General features: G+C 38.4%; 1 long non-coding RNA gene and 1 pseudogene across 1 annotated transcript in view; both read left to right on the forward strand.

The window, feature by feature from the left end:
• The first annotated feature begins 634 nt into the window (after positions 1-634).
• The window catches only part of LOC138159135 (uncharacterized), a 41,064-nt gene continuing 19,690 nt past the window's right edge, over positions 635-22,008 (forward strand). The window contains exon 1 of the long non-coding RNA XR_011167819.1: positions 635-745. This is a non-coding gene — a long non-coding RNA (uncharacterized lncRNA). The remainder of the gene's footprint in view (positions 746-22,008) is intronic.
• Positions 13,051-17,876, forward strand: LOC138158976 (UDP-N-acetylglucosamine transferase subunit ALG14 pseudogene; annotated as a pseudogene).

Raw genomic sequence — 22,008 nt, forward strand, 5'->3', positions numbered from 1 at the left:
CTCTTCTTGTGTATATTTTGATCACGTGTCTTTTCCATGTTTGTATGCCCCACACATGACCATATTGAATTTTACTTCTACCACTAAGGCTATATATGGGGAAAAGAGAGCTTAGTGTTTGTAGGGGAAATTATGATTTTTTTATTTATGGTATGGTATGAATGTTATGGTATGAAATACATTTGTTTTTAAATAAGTGTATCCTCTGACCAAGGAACTGATGTGTGAAAATAAACACATTAGGGGTAGTGGCGGGGGAGGAAGGTGGGTGGCATCGGATTATGTTTTAGAATAGATTCTGATTCACAAAAACATTTGAAACTTAGAATAGTGGGGTTCCATAGGTCAGGGTGGATCTGAGTGATATCCTTTGACAATTTTTTAAATAGTTGTATTTATGAAACACATTTACAAAGTAATTTCTTCACAATTCTCTAGGATGGGTAGTACACATATTTTAATCGGTTGCTAAATTACCAGGGAAATTTTTTTAAAATTTAAGCAATAAGGCCCTGATCCAAATGCTGAGGGGGAAGGAATAGAGGAAAAAAGGAAGAAAGGAGTTAATGTTAGAGTGAAGAATCTCAAATTCTGATCTTCCAGGTGTGATTACTGAACACTAAAAATGCGATCTATCAAGAAGGCAATCACAAAACTTAAAGGGGAACCTCTAGGGGATAGCAGGATGGCTAATACAAATACTTCCCTCATTTTTACACCTGAGAGTCAAGGAGAAAATTTGAAGGTAAGCATTCTGATGTGTTAATAATGATATCAAAAGAAACCATGTTCCCTGACCTGAAACCCTCTGCAAGGAGGGAAATTGCTTCAAATCAGGTAAAAAGCGTAAGTAATAAGAAAGATAAACTGCTTCATTGCCTTTTTCCAGTTAACCGTGGGCATGTAAGGCCATCAAAGGAAGCATTTTCAGGGATGATGAAAGGCTAAAGGAACTCTGTCAACATATTATAACATAGTTAATCTATGTGTTGCCTTGGAATCAGTACCACATCAACCTCTTTCCAGAATTTCAAGGAAAATATCATTAAACTGGGGACACAGGGTTTTTTCCTACATGCTTTAGAGAAACTTCTAACATCCAAAAGGCCACAATGTTAGCCATTGATTATGCTCACAATGACTCTAGTGCAATTGATTTGTTGGCAGTAAATCATGCTTTTGATTTTAAAACATTTCCAGGAACAGTAAAAACAAACACTTGGAAATGCTATGAACATGGTATTGGAATAAAGGGAGGATCAGAAATACTAATTCTACCTTTCCTTTTCAGCCTTTGGAAGTGAAACTCCAGGAAGCTGATTTGCAGTGATTTACCAAGGAAATTATAGGAGTTGAAAGTCATTTTCTCACTCTAACTTAAAGAGCATTGTATACTGAATTCAAAGAATGACTATATGTCATCCCTGGCTATGTTTCCTATGCCAATATCCCTCTGACCATGTGAATTCTCCTAGTGTATTCCCTTTCTACTTAGGTTCCCCTACATGTATGTTCCATGGCTACAAACGTCCTCTATATGTGGACCTATTTCCATCAATATCCCTTAAGTATAAATGCATGCACAGAATGCTACTAATGTATTTTTCTGCCTGGAAAAGGCTGGGAAGCCCACTTCTTAAAGAGTCATTGTGACAATGTAATGAAAGTGCTTTGGATAGATTTAGAGCATGTGTATACATTCTGGATCTAATCCTACAAGCATGTAATGGAGAAGAAGCTCTTTGAATGACTATGTCTAGAAAGCCAGAACTGGGTGAGAAGGAGAGAGGAGAAAGGGAGAGAGACTCAAAAGCACTAGTCAACCTCAGCTCAGCCACCCTATCTTTACATGTGACTTTTTTTCTGCCTGATGGCATTATGGTAAGAAAAGATACACATAGTAAGGGAGAAGACCTTAGACCCTTCCTATCCAAGGATAACAAGTGGCCTGTGAATATAAGCCTCAGTTCTGTGTGTGCGTGTGTGTGTGCGTGTGTGTGTGTGTGTGTGTGTGTGTGTGTTAGGTGAAGGATAATGGAGCAAACTATAACTTTTTTATTTTTGAGATGTCAGTAGATTGAGCCCCTGGAGGTTTGAGAGTTAATTCTATACTACATTTTGCAGCTGGCCTAACTTAAAAAGTCTCTATGAATGTCCTTTAGGACCCAGGCAGGAATTCATTGAGCACTGATGTCACATTTGGATATAAACTCGATGAGACTAATCTCTGTAGGGTGTATGTTATGTTTAATCTTTTTCTCCTTAGAAACCAAGGTGAGACAGAGAGAACATGCCCCTGAGGTGTTGGAGATTAATTTTTATATACCTGTTCTTGCCTTACCTTCAAAATCAATATCCCTTTTAAAAGGAAATTAATGTCATTTGGTTAAATCGAACTGTGGGGATAGTCACTGCTTACTAAAAGTGGTCGGGGTAGGGGTGAGGGGAGTAAGAGAGAATGTTCAGAATCACGACTCATGATGATAGCATTGGACAAAAGAAACCCCCAGCTCCTTAGAGGTACCCTTAGAACCCTAGAGGAAAGATGTAACCAGTCTCAACTTGGAAAAGTGAGGTCAGGGTACTCAGTAAAATTGGGAATCTCATGCAGAATAATTTTTTCTTCTATTTTTGACGTTTAAATACTGTTTTAATTTAAAATTTTGCTTTTTCATTGTTATTATTGATTTTGTTTGGCTTCCTTTTTAGCAAGGTTCTTTGTATTATTATTTAATTGTTATAAGTATTAGTGATTTTAAGCATCCTCATTACAAGAATCTTAGTTCTGATCCATATCTAAGAAAAGGTCAATAATTTTATAATTACTATGATGTATTGCTAATGGGAGCTGGCACTATTATTACTGTTTTTAATTTGCATTGTCGGAATTTATCAAATTATTCATTTGAGGAGTTGATCTTTGATGTTTAGGCAAATCTTGGCATTACTGACAAATTACTCACAAATTACACACACAAATATGGCATTACTTGGATACTGAGCATATCCGAGAATGGTATTAGAAAAATATTGCCAATTTCTGAAGCCTGGTATTCATAAGGAAATACTGAATAGAATTTGGGTTTAATTATAAGGAGGATGTTATGAGTTTCATAAAGATCAGGGAATTATGGGACTATAGAAAAGTAAATATGGGAACAAAGTCAGGAGAATCTACTATGGATATTCTCTGTGAATTCCTAGTTATTCACATATTTAAGGATATCTGAAAAAATCCAGATAGAGGACAGTACTTGGAAATTAGTTCTCAGTCCTCCATTTGTTACAAATTAACAAAGTTAACTAAAGCATCAATGAATGGGAATAATGACTCAGCACAACAACTAAGGTTTGAATTTGAAAAATAGGTTTTGCATTTAACCCAAATAGATCTTTTCCAGAAAGAAACATGCTTGAATCCTGTTGAGTGTATATGTTGGTCAATGTTGTTTCTTCTACCATCAATTACATATCCATGGGGTTTATCCATAGAAGTTTAAGTTGAGTTTATCCATGAAAGATCAACTCAAATAGCAATGTAACCACAATGGGGAGAGACCCAACATAGTTTCATAATGGTCTACAGAGTCATTTCATAAGTAAACCAAATGGTAAGAAGGTCTCTGAAAGATGCAGAGAAACATCTCCTATAGCTAGTTTGTTGGTTTTATATACATTGTCACGGACAGAAAAGATAAAAACACATTAGGAATGATTTCATGGAAGAGTTCCAGTGCCCCTGAGGAAGACTTTATAGAGGACTAGGCTGATCTGCTTAATGGAAACCTTATAGGAAGGGCTATGTCAGTAAATGTTTAACAATTGGTTCTCCAGAATATGGTCTTAACATTTTGTGAAGAATTAGATACCCCCCCTCCCCAAACAAACAAACAAACCAACACATTACCTGCTTGCATAATGGAAGGGTGAGGTTGCAAATAATGAATGACTTCTATCTGACCTCATTTTCCCATAACCAATGAGACAAGTGAGCTAGCACTCATTGAGAAAAGTCCTCAAATCATTAGAATAACATTCAATTGGTTCCTTGATACAGGAGTGTATCAGAAAGCATCCTTGCAGAAAGCTTTTGTTTTGGAAGGGGAGATGGAAGTGACCAAATTGATAATCACTGGGAGAGAACTACCATGTTTCCCTGATAATAAGACACTGTCTTATTAATTTTTTTGGACAGAAAAACACCAGAGGGCTTATTTTCAGGGGAGGGCTTATTTTAATGAATATTGACAGCAATTTTAATTAACAGGTAAATGTGAACAAAAAAATGTACCTTTATTCAATAATGATCATGTCATCTTCAACAACATCGTCATAAGTGTCCATACCCTGAATTCTGTCCTGGATGTCTTGCGCCTCCATTTCCTTCAGAAGAAGTGGACCCAATCTGTCATGTCCAGCAATATAGCTCTCTTTAAATGAATATGTCTTATCCAGGTAACCTGCTTGTAGTGCCTTGGCGACACAGCTGTCAGTAATTTTATCCCATGACTTCTTCACCCAAGTCACGACTTCTTGCAGACAGGGCTTCACAAAGTTTCCACGCTGATTTCTTTCCATTCTATTTTCAATGTAGTCATTGACTTCCATGCTCAAATGGTCCTTGAATGGCTTGTTTATTGCAATATCAAGGGTCTGGAGATAGGCAGTCATTCCTGCAGGAATCATTACTTGATCTATTCTTCTCTCTGCAAGGAAGTTCTTCATTTCTTTAGCGTGGTGAGTGCTGGCTGAATCCCAGACTATCAGACCTCTTTGGTTACCTCGCATAATAAGTGGCAGAATTAAATCAACCCACTTTCTTATACTCGACAGTATAGCTCTTCCTTTTTGTACTCATGTCTGGGGGTCAAAACAGACAGAATAATAAAATTATGACCATCAGTCCTTCTTTTCACTCCATCATGCCCCCTGAGTTCTTTTTTCCTCCATCATGCCCTTTTTATCCTCCATCATGCCCCCTCACTCCCGCTTACATACCGGGTTTTTATGTTGTCCTGCCTCAGCTCTCCTCCACGGCACTGCTCTCAATGGCGCCAGCAAGCAAATCACTGGGGAAGAACAGGATGACGCACTCACTGCTGCAGCTCTGATTGGATGCAGCTCGGAGCGTGGCGTGCGTTTCACCCGGGGAGGGGGGGGAGGATGGTGCATACAGAGGGTACTGTAATGTAGCGTGTAGCGCAGGGGATCACCTTCACTACAGTAGCAATCTCAATAGGGCTTATTTTCGGAGGAGGGCTTATTTTAGAGGAATCCTACACAGTAAGGGGAGGGCTTATTTTTGGGATAGGTCTTATTATCGGGGAAACACGGTAGGTGCAACATTTGGGAGATACTGAGGAATTACAGAGGCTTTGTGGGCAGAGAATCAAAACAGAGCCTTCTATTTCATGTGCTATGAACTATCTGTATCACTTGCCTCCTTTACCTCTCTTCACTGCCCATTCTAATCTGGTTTCTCATTTGAACACTCAAATGAAACTGCCCTCTTTGAGGATATCCACAATCTCTTCATTGCATCTTTTCTCAGTCTTCATCCTTCTTAATTTCTTGTTGTATGTGACCCTATTGACTACCCTTCCTCCTGAAGGAAGATCCTTCTCCCCCTTTACTCATATCACCCTAATTCATCCCTTATTACTTTTTCTGTACACTATTGTAACATCCTCCTTATTGAATTCCCAGTTTTTCTCTCCAATCCCACCCTAAACATAGAGGCCAATATCAACTTCTTAAAAGCATAGATCTGACTATGACATACTTCTTGCCAACAACTTTAAGTGACTCTTTGATGCTCCTTGTATAAAATGCAAACTCTTTGGTTTACCATTTAAAGTCTTTTACAAATTGACTCCAATCTGCAGTATTATTTGACTTCTGGCTTCCATGGGAAAAGGTTGAAAGAGAAAGAATGGATAAATAGAGGAACTAAGCAAAACAATAAGGAAATAGTACAAGTTATGTGGATGAGATGGTTGGACTAGTGAAGAAGACCAGAGATTGAATCTGAGAGGAGAAATTGAGGAAAATATGAATCTCCAGGCCCAGAAAATGGTCTAGATTCTGTTTCCGGGTTCTGCAAAAGAAGATTGAAAAGAAGGAACAGGTATCAGGTAGGATTAAAGAGCATACAAAAGTACTAGAGAGGATTACAGAGGATCAAGTAGGATTATGAAATAAGGACCTTAAAAAAAAAGACTCAAGATGGCTAAGACGAAGTTAGTTGTTAAGAAAAGGAAGTTGAGTTGTCACATTGTCAAGAAGTGAAAACTGACAGCAAAAAAATTTAACCAAGTGCTTAATGACAAGTACAAAGAAGCCTGGAAATGTCAGCCAGTATGGAAGGTAAGTGAAATTATATTGTGACTTACATTGAGACTGTGATATTTATTTGCCATGGATGAGAGACTGATTGTTATATTTGTTTTAAGTGAAAGCAGATCTTTCTGAAGATGGCAAAGGAATCCAAGGAATGTCTCTCTGAACTCCAAGTTGTTATTTTTAAATTGAGGCTTTGATTGGGGGATTAGAAAATTAGAAAGGGAAATGTGACTAATTAGTTGATTTAAAAAAATTGCCAAGCTGCTTATGGCAGTATGTTTGTGATCTTTGCTATTAAGGAGCCCGAGGATGGTGGATGACTTGAGCTAGGGAGTTCTGAGTTGTAGTACTTAAGTAGATCAGGCATCCCCACTAATTTTGGCACTAGACTTATCAAGAAGTTTCTAGGAGATAAAATTCAAAAAGGGGGACAATAGGGAAAGCTATGGTCTAAAATGTTTATATAGGTATACACAAAGTCTAGTCAAAAAGTAAGCAAAATGAGCAAGGAGACAAATTTAACCTGTTAAGTATCATTAAGACATAGCACTATGAAAGCTAAGACTGGAATATGGTGTTAGATGATTATATCCTACTCAGAAAAAACAGAGTAGTGAAAAGGGGGAAGAATTAGCATGGTATATTAAGAAAGTATATTTATATAAGTGGTAGCCTGACTTAGTGGAAAGAGACATGAACTTGATGCTAGGAAGACGTGGGTCAAGACCTTCCACTGAGGTACACTCAATGTGTCCTCAGCAAGTTAATCTTTCAGCAGTCTAGGACTCTAGGCAACACTAAGACTTTAAGTTAAAGAAAAATAAATGATTTGAACTTACGGAATAAGTTCTTTACTGAGAACATTCTATGCCAATCAAATCAAATGTCTGATTCCTATCCTATCTCAGTTCTTAAATGAGGAAATCTAAGAACCAGAGAGAATTTAAAAGGGTGAAGGGCAATCGTGAAGGAAACAAACATGATTTTTTTTCCCATTAGAGTGTACCATAGATCACCTGAACAGAAAGAAGAAATGGATTAGGTATCTTGGGAAAAAGACCCCAAGCCTGGGCACAGAAGCATTATATGGGATGCATTTCTCTCAACATCTTCTGGAGCTCTCTCTTCTCCCTCTCCTCTTTTCCCTCCCCCCCTTCCTCCTCCACCTTTTCTGTATCATTTTCTTTCTCAGTTTCTCTCTGTCTCTTTCTTTAGTGCATACACACACACACAGAGAAGTAGACAGTTAATAGTTTCTTGACTTATATTAGTGATAATTTCAAAGTTCAGTTGATGGAAAAATCAAACAATAAGATATTCTGTTCTGGTACTGATTCTCACTAATGAGGAGGAATTATTGTTGGGGTAGAAATTACGGGAAACTTTGAGGGTTAATGGCCATTTACTTTAAGAGGGGGTCAGAGAGGTTAGAAAAAGAATACTGTAGTTTAACATGTCTAACCTTTAGAGATGTAGCAGCAAGCACCCCAAGCGTCCTCAGGGTTTGCTGCCAACAAAGGTTCTTAGATCTGCTTTGTTAAAGGAAAGCAACTCAAAATAGGTTAACAAGCTTACTTTAATCAATCAAACATGTATCGTTTACCTAGTTTAGGGGAAAAAGATTAGCACCCTGAATTTCAGAATACACAGACAGAATTATCAAGTCAGAGAAACATATCAAGTAGACAGATTTCCAAACTGTCCAACCATTACATTCATACCAAATCAACATCTGGGTTTTGACATCTGGGTTTCAAAGGGGAGGGAGGGGGCTCTGGACAACAGCTTTCCAGAGTTTCATCTGATCAAATCACATAACATTTCTCAAAGTGAGCCCCAAAACAAAGCCTCACATCAGGGCTTATATAGCCTTCTTCTGGCTCAGATAATGTAACAACCTTTTGGACCCACTGGCCAATCAAAAAGTATCTACTGAAAAGCAAGCCTCCTACCCCAGGCTCCTGGTGCACTTTAGCCTAGGGGCAGGGAAGATCTTTAAATTTACATTCCCATTACAAGAGACTACTCAACTGAGGCCACTGTGGTCAGAACACACAGTTCTCTCTGTATTGTAGCCTATGTTTTGTGAACAGAATTCAGTCTTGGGGAGCTCTGAATTTTAACAATGGAGATTAAGATCTCCATTTTCATACTCATTGGCTCATTCAGACAAAGACAATCTCAGTGAAAATGCCAATTTTATTTGAAAAAAAGTTATAACTTAAGTCTTCAGTTCCCAAAGAGGGGAATAAAGAGATAGATAATGTACAACATAAACTGGATATAGAGCAGGTAATATATTCCTACACAAATGCTTAAAAAGATGTGCTAAGAAAAAGAATGAGCACACATCAAAAGAAGGATCATAACAGAATTTAACAAATTAAAACTATTGATAGTATTGATGGGGCAGGGGGGGCTTATATTTAACATTCATCAGAATATAAACTAATTTTGTGATATTGATCATTAGGTACCTCAGATTTCACCTTGTCATTGAACTGTCCAACCAACCAACCAACTTTGAGTTGATTTTTTTTTTCTGGTGACTACTCTCTCTGATGAAGCTTCCCTTTCTGTCATCCCAAGCTGACTACACCTGAAACTGCAAATAATTTCTCTAATCAGTGCTTCTGCTGCCACCACTATGCTGATGGATTATGCTGTTGCTGTTCTAATAGAACTCTTTGACCTTTAGACTTAAAAAAAGTTATCTATTCAAGGAAAGGAAACACAAAAGAAAGAGAGCTCCAAAGGCAAGACATGAGTTCACAGCTACATGAAAACTTGTAGTGAGTTAAGAGTAATAGCCCTTCCCCCACTTAGAATACAAATGGAAGCAGTCCATATGTTTTAAAATCTGAAAGGAAGACAGAGTTGGAGAGAAAACTAGTTCACTTTTTTTTTGGAGGGGGGAAGGCAGGGCAATTGAAGTTAAGTGTCTGGCCCAAGGTCACACAGTTAGTAAATGTGTCAAGTGTCTGAGGCTAGATTTGAACTCAGATCCTCCCAACTTCAGGGCCCATGCACTACGCACTGAACCACTTAGCTGCCTCAAGTTCCCTTTTTTATATCCGATAAACTTCAGTTCAGTGGTCAATTAGCAATGAGGAATAGTTATTCGTCATTTTTCCTTGCAGCCATTGAGTTGCAAATGGCAAAAAAGCAGGCTTCTAGAATTTCCACATGATTGATCAGCAACAGGTAGAGAAAATCTGCACATGTTACATGTGTATTTCCCTCTATTTCCCTGCAACTGGTATTAGTTTTCTCTAAAAGGAAAAAAATAGCTATCCCCCAATGTGATTGATCCATGCCTCCCTAGATGCATCTTCCTGGTCACCTAAATTCCCACCCTTATGGATTTAAGACAAATCTGACATGGTGGATGTTTGAAGATCACATGAGTAAGTACACTCTTCCCTGTTGAATAGTCACATTTCTCTATTTGAAACAGGGGGACCACTTCTTTAGAAGTTAAATTCCATTGTATTCTTGTATATCCTTGCTTTGTTAGAATTGAGTAAACCTCCTTTTGTTCTGTCCAATGCCTTACAAGTGCTTTATTTTGTTCCAAAATGAAATCTGGGCAAATAGGATAGTGTTACCAATGCCTCCCCTAACAACACACTTCCTAGATTTTCTGAAAACAAATTTCAAAAGTTTCAGAACTATAATTAGGATACTATGGGATGAATTGTGGTAGTCATTCCAATGGTGATAGAAGATGTTACAGAATGTAATTAGGAAGACAAAAGTCACATTAACAATCATTGATTAAGTTCTTCTTATTTGTCAGATATGATACTGAACATTGAGGATACAAATAAAATGAAAATACAGGCCCTGCCTTCAAGGAACTTACATTTCTAATGAGGGAAACAACAGGTAAACAAGTAGGTTGGTTGGTGTGTAGTTGTCTTTCATTCACAAAGAGTACCAGAATGACACCAGTATGCTGAAGTCAAGTTTCAGTGTGTCCAGCTGTGGCTGATCAAAACAATACAAGCTCGGGATGCTCTACCACAGGTCAGGCACAAATAGTCTGTGTGAACATTTGGGGTGGATTCTCCAAATTTGCTCATCCTGAATTTCCTTTGAGCTGCTTCAATTCTGCATTGCTCATAGAGCATAGCGCCTTCTCTGATGTGGGCACACCATGCTGAAAGGTCCTGTGTCAGTGTGTCCCATGTCACACAATCAATTCCAAAGTTCTTGAGAGACACCTTGAGAGTGTCCTTCTTTCACTTCCTCTGACCACCACGTGAATGCTTGCCCTGTGTGAGTTCTCCATAAACCAGTCTTTTTGGAAGCGTACATTTTGCATTAGAACAATGTGGCCAGCCCATGGGACTTGTGCTCTTTGAAGAAAAGTTTGAATGTTTGGCAGTTTAGTTTGAGTAAGAGCCTCAGTGTCTGATACCTTATCCTGCCAGGTGATCTTCAGAATCTTCCTAACACAATTCAAATGGAAGCAATTCAGTTTTTTGGCATGGCACTGGTAGACTGTTCAGGTTTCACAGGCATACAACAATGAGGTCAGGACAATGGTTCTGTGGACCTTCAGGTAGGTAGTAATCTAATGCCTCTTCTCTCCCATATTTTTCTTTGGAGCCTCCCAAACATTGAGCTAGCTCTGGCAATGTGTGCATCAACCTCATTATCAATGTGTACATCCCTGGGAATTACACTACCAAGTGTACTTTCTCATTTAGTCACATAAGTGAACTTATCCACAGCATTTGAAACTTCTCCATTTGCTGTAATTGATGGTTCCAAGTATGGATGGTGTGGTGGTGGCTGATGCAACACCTGTGTTTTCTTGGTGTTAATTGTTAGGCCAAAATTAGCACAAGCATCAGAGAACTGATCCATACTTTGTTGAATCTCAACTTGAGAGACTGCATTGAGTGCACAATCATCTGCAAACAGAAAATCATACACCAACATTTCCTCCTCTTTGGTTTTGACTTATAGCCTTTTCAAATTGAAGAACTTAACCATCAGTTCAGTAGCTGAGCTTGATGCCATGTTCATCCTCATTGAAAGCATTTGACAACAATGGCTCTCAGGTAGATGACCATCTTCCAGGTGAAGGATCAGTCTATTAAGGAGGATCCTGGCAAGAATCTTTCCAGCAATGACTGAGAGAGAGACTCCCTCTCCTGTGATTGTCACAGGACAATCTATTTTCTTTACCTTCATAGAGATGGACAATGGAGGCATCCATGAACTTCTGGCAGATAAACTCATTTTTCCATATAACCGCGAAAAGTTCAGTCAGCTTTTGTATGAGCAATGGACCTCCTACCTTGTAAATCTCAACTGGAATAGAATCAGCACCAGTGGAGCAGATGAAAAATATTTCAAAAGGGTAATCCATTAGCAGCTGCTGGGGAGGAAGGGCAAGAAAGGCCTCCTAGAGTAGGTTACACTTGAACTGAGTCTTTAAGGAGGTCAAAGAAACCAAGAGGCAGAGACAAGAGGATAGAGAATTCTAGGAGTAGAGGCCAGCTAGTGCAAAAACCTGGAGACAAGCAATGGGGTGTTGTAATCAAAGTACTCTAAGCAGGCCAGTACTGCAAGAATGTTGAATGTTCACTGGATAGTAAAGTGTAAAGATTATAAAGGTATGAAAGAGCTAAAAAGCTTTGAATGCCAACAAAGAATTTTATTTTTCATCCTAGGGGTCACTGAAACATATTGAACAGGCAATGAACATGACCAACCTTATACTAGAAAAATTACCTTGGTCCCTGAGTAAAAAATGGATTAGAGTGGGCACTAGCTAGATGTTTATTGCAATAATCTTAGTAAGAACTGATAAGGGTTTAATTAGTTTTGTGTCTGTGTAGTGAAGAGGAGCTATGTGAGTGAGAGAAATTAATATTATACTATTATATTAATAACTAATTTTTAATGTGTGATCCATCCTTTTCCTCCTATTTCTGTTAATACCCCAGTCTAGAAAATGTCAGCCAGTCTCTGAAAGGTGTGACTGAGTGATAAGATTACTCCTAGATCCCAAGGCACATGCTCCTTAACTAGGTTGGATAGTACCTCACCTAGTTAAGGAACCTAATTTCAGTTCAGAGCATAAACAGAATCCAGGCTGGGTGAGCTGCTACTGAGGGGGAAGAAACCCCTTTTTTTTCATCACCTCAATTAGAGTTTAGAGCAAGCCAGCTTATGAAGGAGAAAACTAGCCAGAGAGTTCCATATGGACATTCCTTCTTCTGCCCAGATTCCTGGAGGCTGCGGAGTCTAATGATCCAGCCACTTTTTTGGCAGGAAGAGCTAAAGACGTTTAGCTTATCTCCTCATTAAATATTCACCAGTCAGATTTGAGTTTCATTTGTCAGGGGAATTCCTATCAGAAGGTACACAGTTAAGATGTTTCAATGTCTCTCTTGACATATTTGGTTACCAAGAGAAACCACTGACCATCATTTTATTGATTATTAGTTAGTTAATAAATTAATTATTAATTACCTGGAAACTGTCTCTCAGGGGTTTTATTCACTGCATGAGAGATTTTGTGAAGGTAGGAATAACAAACTTTGGTAATGGCTTGAATATGTGTGATGAATGAGAGAGAGAAGTTGAGGATGACATCATGGTTGTGACATGCTGGGTGATAGGAAGAGGGTGATCCCTTTGGCAATAATAGGGAAGTTGGGAGGAGGTTGAGGGGAATAGAGCACCTGAATGGGTGATCAAAGACACAGCAACAAGACAGATCTACTGTATGTACAGAGATATACTGAAAGTGCAAGCAAGCTGACAGTTGGTATCAGCAATCAGACGGCACGGTAGGTTGAGCCTTGGGCTGTAATGGTAATGTAATTTTGAATTTGAAGATTCCGTTGTGTTGGTAAAAGTAGTAGGTACTTAGCACTTAGTAACTGATCAAGCTTCTGTTGGGGAAACAGAATGTATGAACTCCTGTCTCCTGTTACTGACATAATAGGAAGGGGTTGGCTGAAGGAAGTAGCTAATGCCGTGTATATAAGAAAAGCCCCAGAGAGGCAAAGTCAGAATTTCCTTGAGACAAAGATCTGGTGGCAGAAAAGCTACAGAAGAATGGAGAACTAAGTCCTGAGAATTTGTGGTGGTGGAGCTTCTTGTGAACAGGAGCCCAGAGACTGGAGCCAGGAGCCCAGGAGCCCAGAACCCAGAGCCAGGAAGCCAGAGCCAGGAGCCAGGAGCCCAGGAGCCCAGGAGCCCGGACCCCAGGAGCCCGGAGCCCAGGAGCTCAGGAGCCCAGGAGCCAGGAGCCCAGGTGACTGAAGCATGACTGGCATGTTGAGACTTTGTTTGTGGCTTGGTTGAGCCTTGAATTCCTTAGAGCAGAAATGGTGAAGGAGATGACATGGACCAGACCCTGTGAATGCCAGTGTGGAGAAGGACCTGCCCAAAGAGCTGGTCAAGGAACTGGGAGCTGTCTGCCATTGAACCCAGGTGACAGTCTAGTGAATCCAGGTAGAATCTGGGACCATGGAAGGGGATCCAGGAAATCTGAGAACAGGCCCCAAGTCAAGATGAAAAGACCTCTCCTTGGGTACTGAGTAATTATGGAATTATAGTTTACTAGTGACCTAAGGGGTGGAGGGTTTTGTGTATGATACAAAGTAAGACTGCTGAATAAGTGACTGATTGTACTTTGAGTACTTTGAGATATTGTTACTGATAAGTGACTGATTGAGTTAATCAAGACTTTGCCCCATGAGTGGAAGACTTTGACTACTGTATTTGAGACTACTAAGTGACTAATTAAGTTAACTTAAGAGTGACTATTTTACTTTGAAACTATGTTGTGAATATTATATTATGATTTTCTGTGAAAAGTTGTAATATTATGAATGCTATACCTTGATTTTCCGTGGATGTTTTGCTTTTGTTATGGAATAGAGTGATCACTATATTGAGTAATCAGAACCTTAAAAAAGCTGTTCACAGTAGCAGTTCTTCTGGAAAGCTTCTGTGCATGGCATTACAGGGCCTAGAATCAAAAAGGCCTGAGTTCAAATGCAAGCTTAGACACTCATTAGCTATGAGAGCCTGAACAATTATTTTACCTCTGTTGACCTCAGTTTCCTCATCTATAAAGTAGGATTAATAATACTACCTACCTCCAAGGGTTGTAATGAAGATCAAATGAGATAATAATTTATAAATACTTAGTACAGTGCCTGGCTCATAGTAAATATCATATAAATATTAGCTGTTATTATTAAAGTATCAACAAGCACATGTCTTGTTAAGAAGGCAGATCACGAAAACATGGAAGTTTGGCTAAAGACAATAAGTTGCCACCTAAGTAGGCAATTTTATTTTTCACATCAAAAAATAACAGCTATTGGAGCTGGTGTTCAAGGACAGTATTCTAATTTTGAGGGTTATTAAGATGAACTAACACAGGAATTCAAATACAGTATGGGAAGGTGCATGGTAGTCATCCAATTAATTTCTGTTATAATATAATATAGGGGCAGCTAGATAGTACAGTGGATAAATTGCTGAGCCTGGAGTAAGGAAGACTTATCTTCTTGAGTTCAAATCTGTCCTTAATAACTGTGTGAACCTGGGAAAGTCACTCAATCCTGTTTGCCTTTTTTCAACTATAAAATTAATTGGAGAAGGAAATGACATTTTAGTATCTTTGCCAAGAAAAACCCAAAAGGGGTTGTGGAGAGTTGGATATGACTGAAAAATGACTGAACAACAAAATGATACAATATGTCATCCTGGTCACAAGGAATAAAGAAGAAGTCTAGTGTATATATGTATATATATATATATTCCCCCTCTTAGAAAGGGAGCAGAACACAGTGCTCCCAGACCATGCCTATCTCCTCCTACAAGGATTGCTTTGGGTGGGGTGGTTCTTTGACCACCACCCTCTCTTCTGATTTCACCCTTTTGCTTAGACTAAGGTGCAGAGACTTTTTGCATGAGAAGGCCACCCACTGAAATCTTCTCTCTCCCCTTCCTAGAGATTGTGGATTTAGTGACCACCAGCATTGTCTTTCCTTCTCTCCTTCATCCTGAGTGTCAGAAGCGATGACACATCTCTTCCCACTGCTCTCGTTCAGCACTCTGTCATCTCTGTTGCTATCAGCTGAATTCTCTATTCCCAACTCCTTCAAGTTTCCTATTGGCGTGTGTAATCCTGTATAATCCAGTCTCAAGTTGCAAAATATAACATATTCTTTATCTTTGATAAGAAAAAAAAGGGTAGACACTACAAAGCAACAATTTTTTTTTTAAATCTTGCTGCCAGCTGAGGGATCCTCACTGCTTAACACTTGTACCTCCTCTTCTCATTTCTTGGATAAATCCACTTCCTTTAGTCCTACTTTTAGATACCATTACTATCAAACCACTATTTAAAATGCCATAAATTCAGTATTCAAAAGTTTGGGAGGGAATATAGAAAAAATAAATCATTTCACATTACTCTCTCACCTCTACCACAAAACAGCTCCAATTTTTGAAAGTCTTCTTTGATCTAGTGATAGGTGGGAAACTGCATGTAGCGTTAAAACAACAACAAAAAAAAGGTTTTGGTGATATGATGAGATGAAAATCTCTCATTAAAAAGCAACTCTGACATTTTAAAAGGTTAAAGATGTTCTTTGAACATAATTTCAACTGGTGAAATTGAAGTGGCTGAAAATTGTAATAACATTTTCTTTAGGTCAATAGGATTCTTTTTATCATAAATCACAATATTTTCATGCACCTCATTTCTTGCTTTCCAAAATTTGGCTCAGAAATAGTCAAAGAAGTTTCAGTAGTCATGCTCAACTAAATTATACTTCTTCCTTTATTTCAATGATCTATTTCTTTAATATTGCCAGTTGAAGATGACCTTGGGCTTTACTGACACATTTGTGGTGATTAATTGTATTTGAAATATTGATATTTTCATATACTGTTTCACTTCTTCATAGATCACGTTAGTTCCCTGTGAAGCCTCGTCAGAGATAGCTGAGTAAGATTTAGGAGATCAATGAAGTCCTCTTTCCTGATTCTCTCCCTATTCAGAGTAAGAAAAGCTTTGCTTTCTGAGGGAGTCAATATGTTATGTGTGAGATTGTATACAATTTTCACGACTATAACAATATCTCAACACTTAGGCATGCGACTACAGTTTATGCATTTGCATAAACTTAAAAAGGGCCTTCAGAAGATTGTCTTTTTTCTTTTGCTTTTTTTTCTGTTGGTAAAATGTCAGAAGTATTTCTGTAAGTAGGTCATTTATGTATATTCATGATTCAAAGTTTCCAGTTTTATTTATCTAGCCTTATTTTCTCTCTCCCAAACTACTTTTACACATCACCAACTGCCTCTTGGATACCTTGAACTGGGTGTCCCATGGACGTATAAATTTCAAATTTTAAAGACAGAATTTATATTTTCTTCCAAACACTTTCCTCTTCCAAATCCTCCTATTACCGTCTAGGACACTGTCATGCTCCAAGTCACCCAAACACTCTAGTTTCATCCTTGACTCTTCTTTTACTCACCCCATATGTCTAATCCATTGCCCAATCTTGTTTATAACCTTTACCTCATCCCTTATGGACATACCTATTCATATGGCCACCAATTTAGTTCAAGGCCTTACCATTTCTCACTTGAACTGCAAAACCTTTCTAAGTGGTCTTCCTCCCTTCAGTTTCTCCTCTCTCTGATTCATTCTACACCATGGTGCCAAAAAAGTTATTTAAAAAAAATCATTTGTCTGACCAAGTCACCATTGAGCTCCAATGGCTATTTATTACCCCCTTGTTGTCCCCCTCCTCCTCCCCAGGCAAATATGAGTCCTCAGATTTTAATTTAAAACTGTTTAGAACTTGGGTGATGCCTCTTAGCTACTGTGAATTTCTTCCTCTTCCTGATTGCTGTGGGGGGGTGTTGCTGCTTTCATACTTCTGCTGCTAAAGCTGGTGTTTTGCTTCTGAAAAGAGGGCCTACAGACTACAGGATACAGGATATAGCACCCCAGGGTGCTGGTGATGGCTGGGTCCAGTGGGCACACCACAGATATTCTTAGACTGCTTGGGAGCTTGTCCAAAGACTATAATCCGAGGCATTATGTCCTTGCTGATACCATTAAGGTGAATATTGTTAAAATACATTTGTTTCAATAGAAGAGAGTTGAGACTGAATCCTTGTACACTATCATCCCATTCTAAGGAGTCAGGAGGTCTAGTAGGCTTGGAGATCTTTGGTGTATACAACCTTGTATGCTGTGTTTCTCCCTTTCTCTGACTTTTTGACTGAAGCCAGACTTGGTATTGTGTAATGGACCAGGAACATGTACTCCTATCTGTGCATCTGCCCTTCTTCTTGGAATACTAGGAATAAAGAAAATGATCATTATCTATGTTGAAAGCATCTGCAGAGTGAAAACCTTACCCCTTTCTGGAAAGATTTTTTACCACTTTTCAGATTATTTCTTTGTTCAGTGACTAGCCCTTAAGGGAAAATATCCCAAATCTGTGTATCTTGGGTGAATAGTTTGACAGATAGTGTTTTCAGATTTCTGCAGTCAACTATGGTACTTTTTTTTATAATAGAGGAGGAAACTGAGGTGAGAGAGATGAAATAACTTGACCATGTTCACACAAAAATCAGTGTCAGAGGCAGAGTTAAAAACCAAGTGTCTACTGACTCCAAGTCCTATGATCCTTCCATTAGCCCACATTGACTCTTCATTCCCAGAGGGCCCCCTCTGAGGAATACTGGAGATTAAAAATACATGAAAAATTAAAAAATACGGACAATGGAATGAGAGAGGTTGCAAAGAAACCACACTACTAGTGATCTACCCCCCAAATAGTAACAGACATGCTGAAAACAAAATTACCACAAATTTTTACAAGAAAATTAAAGCTTACAAAAAAGAAAATTGTCAAACCCATGAAAAACTGGTAGTTTTTAAAAAAAATTACAGAGTAAGAGAAACAAAAGGGGGAAATATCAGAAATGCAACAACACTATCAAAAGTTGCATGAAGAATAAGGTAATAAATAGAGATGCACTTAAGTGGATAACAGAATAAAAGGAAAAATTCATATATATCCTTTCTTCCTACCACCAAAAAACATCACAAGGAATTAAATAAATAGTTTAATGGGAGCAAAGAAACCTCAGGAAGAATTCAAGGAAGAATTGAATGTAATTAAGGAATCTCTAGAAGCAATCATGGAAAAAACTTTCCAAGATGGATAATGAAGAGAATTTTAAAAAATTCAGTGGACATGGCCAAAAAACAGAATCATTGCAGAGGTGCAAAAAACATAGCTGAAGTGGAAAAACAAGGTCAGAAAATAATCCAACTGGAAAAATATTTGGAAGTCATGCAGGTGGGAGTTTCAGATTTGGAAGACTGCTCCTTGGGGAGAAAAACCTCAAGATTTATGTGTGGGGGAGTACCAGAAAACATTGGGGATGTTTCTACCCCCCAATTGACCCTCTTTTTAACAGAACCACACAGATGATTCATATTGAACAAAAGGGCTTTCATTATGAGCATGAGTAATCATGGACAAGTCATATAATTTCTCTGAATTTTAATTTCCTGATCTGCAAAATGTGTAGGGGGAACAAGGGTATGGGACAGGAAGCAGGATAGTTACAGAACTTATCTTTCAGGGTTGTGAAGGTCAAATGTGATGAAGCCATTATTAAATGTCAAAATTTCCTAAGTTAATTTAATACCAATGAAATACTTGAATTAAATGAATTAAACTTGAATTAAATAAAATTCATTCCTCCTATTTAAAAAAAAAGGTTGGACCATTTCTGACTTTCATTATTTTACTTCTCTCCACATAGTCTATATTTCAGTTATACTGGCCTACTCACAGTTCCTCAATTAAAACATTTTATCAATCATTTCTGTCTTTGTACCAGCCTTCTCCCATTCCTAGAATGCCCTACTTCCTTATCCCTGAATCCTAGTATCTCTGGCTTCATTCTGGATTCTGATAAAATCTTACCCCCTACAGGTAACCTTTCTAGGTCTCTCCCATTTGCTAGTGTTTTCCCCTTTCAGATCCCCTTCCAAGATAGATGGATAGAGAGATAGATTGATAGATGGATGTATCTTGTATCTATTTAGTTTTTTAGCCATGTTTCCTCCATATGAATATAAGTTCCTTGAAGGCAGTGACTGTCGTATTGTCTTTATTTATATCTCAAATATCTGTATCCCTAGGATTTTGCAAATAGTAAGTTTTTAATAGATGCTTATTAGACTGAAAATAATTTTACATCATAAGTCTTTATGGTTTACAGTAATTGGAAATAGGACCTTGTATATTATCATAGACCTGTCTTTTTGAATTTGACAACCTCTAGGAGCTTTCAGTTGAAGTGAATTTTCTTAATTTCTCTCAAATATTTAATGGATCTGTGACCTTGCCGCTAGGGGCATTCTCTCAGAGATGTAGCTCATAATTCATCCATACTTGTCATCTTGTGAAATTCTGGTCTGTGTCTTCCCATAAGTTCACCACAGTGGGGTCCACTTAGCATGCATGGTTAAAAATGTCCAGACCTTTTCCTAAAAGCAGAGATTTTTTTTTCATTCTTTGCATTTGTATGCCCAGAGTTTAGCACAGTGCTTGACACAGAATAAGTTCTTAATATGTGCTTGTGGATTAATTGGCTAATCATGAGAATACCAATTTTTCTGATCTGGGTCTGACTTGGACCAATTTTTCAGAAAATTTGGTTTAATAACAGAACAAAATGGGATACTTAGAGATCATTCAAAAGTTAACAAAAAAACAAAATAAAACAAAACCCCCAAAACTTAGTAATTACAGAAGTGTAGCACTGAGTTTACCTTGAGTTGATTCAGCTAAATGAAACTCCCTTCTTTGAGTTGCCCATTTATTTTCCATCAGTCAAACATTACATTTTCTAAAACTCCTTTTGGCTGTTTTATACCCAGGAGTGAGAAAGTGGTGTTAATAGAATGAACCTTCATTCACCTGTGCAAACCAAGACATGAAGATGTTCTCAGTACTTTTGAAGGAAAACTTTGCCTAACTTGCTTAGAGCAGGGGTTAGGATATTGCTGCTACCACATCAGTGGAGCATAGAGGCTTGTTATATGTTACCCCCTGCTGTCTTCTTGTAACAAAACACTCACACACATACACACACACCTCTTTCATGACACTTTGTCCCAGTTTTCCTTTGTAACTCCTTGATTGTAATGTGCTGTAGCTTATTCACACTTACCACGTGCCTGCAGACATTGGCAGCTCTCTGCTCCTGTTTCATGCCTCAGCTTATGGGGACAGCTCTTTGAAGTTTCTGTTTCTAGGAAGACCATGCTTAACAGAGCTATAACCATATTTACACACATTGCCGGCACTATCATCTCAAATCACTTTCTGGCTAACAAAGTAATACACATCAACAGACAAGGCTTCTGTCTGAGAAATCCAATACAAATCAATAATAAAGTCCCAGGATTTCTGTAAACAACAGTAAAGCCCTCTTTTAGGACTTCTGTAAACAGCAGTAAAGCCCTCTTTCAGGACTTTTGTATAGAAACAACAAACAGGATGCTTTTGTCTGACAGATCAACAGAGAGTGCTACAGAGTGCCAAAATCACAAGCATTCTCCCCCTTAGTTCTGCTTGGTCCCAGCTATGCTCCAGTTTTTCTCTGCTCTGCTCCTTCCTGTTCTGCTCTGTTGGTAAGCTCCTCCCACCATGGGCTCCCTATGATGATGTTAGGCCTATTAAGGGCAGGAAAGGTCTCCAAACTCCCTTAGGTCTATTAAGGGGAATACAAATGTATATACCGTTTCCAACAAAGACTTGACACAATCAAAGGCGAGGCTCAAAGGCACTTGAATAGCTGAAATAAGCAGCAGAGTACTACTTTGCTTTCCATTACCCCAGCAAACTAAATTCTAACAGTGACACAGTAAAAGAGCTGTTGGAGGTGGGAGATTCCCAGTCTCAGAGTCAGTTAAGCCACAGCATACATGCATCTGTGGGACTGAGGAGGCCAAACCAGAAAAGTGATGTTTCTCTTGCCCATAGTCACATGGTCCAACATTATCATTTTGACAGCATTGTTAATTTGTGCATTAATGCTTTCTATGAACATTCGTTTTCTGGATGATGTCTTTAATCCGTTGAGTTCACTCATGTCTATAGATTTTCCTTCTCCTTAGCACAATTTATCATACTAGTGGTTTTGCCTTGATAATATTTACAATAACTTTTGTCTAATAGATAGACCTAGCAGATATCTGAGTCCAATTCTGGGGACATTCAGGAGGTTTAAGATAAATGAATGATTTCTCAGATGACTTTATAAAATGTCTTTCAAATATGACCTTAAGGCATCAAAAGCAATTCCCAACACTTCCTTGGGTTTTAACTCTGGATATGAATGGTTCTGGCGGCCTTTTGCAAGGTACCTTTTTCTCCCTTCTCTGGTGTTTTTACTTTCATTTTTAGGTAGATGTCAAAGAAATGGAAGTGGAGGTGGTAAAGCTTAGCTGTCTTAAAAGAGTGACTGTCACTGTCACTGATGTATCACTAAGTTCACATTGAATTTAAAAAGCCAAGGCAGGGGTGTGTGTGTGTGTGTGTGTGTGTGTGTGTGTGTGTGTGTGTGTGT

Source organism: Petaurus breviceps, unplaced genomic scaffold, assembly GCF_028583685.1.
Source record: "Petaurus breviceps papuanus isolate PSGF00001 unplaced genomic scaffold, PetGlider_PUasm1.0 175, whole genome shotgun sequence".
In the NCBI taxonomy this organism is placed as follows: Eukaryota; Metazoa; Chordata; class Mammalia; order Diprotodontia; family Petauridae; genus Petaurus; species Petaurus breviceps.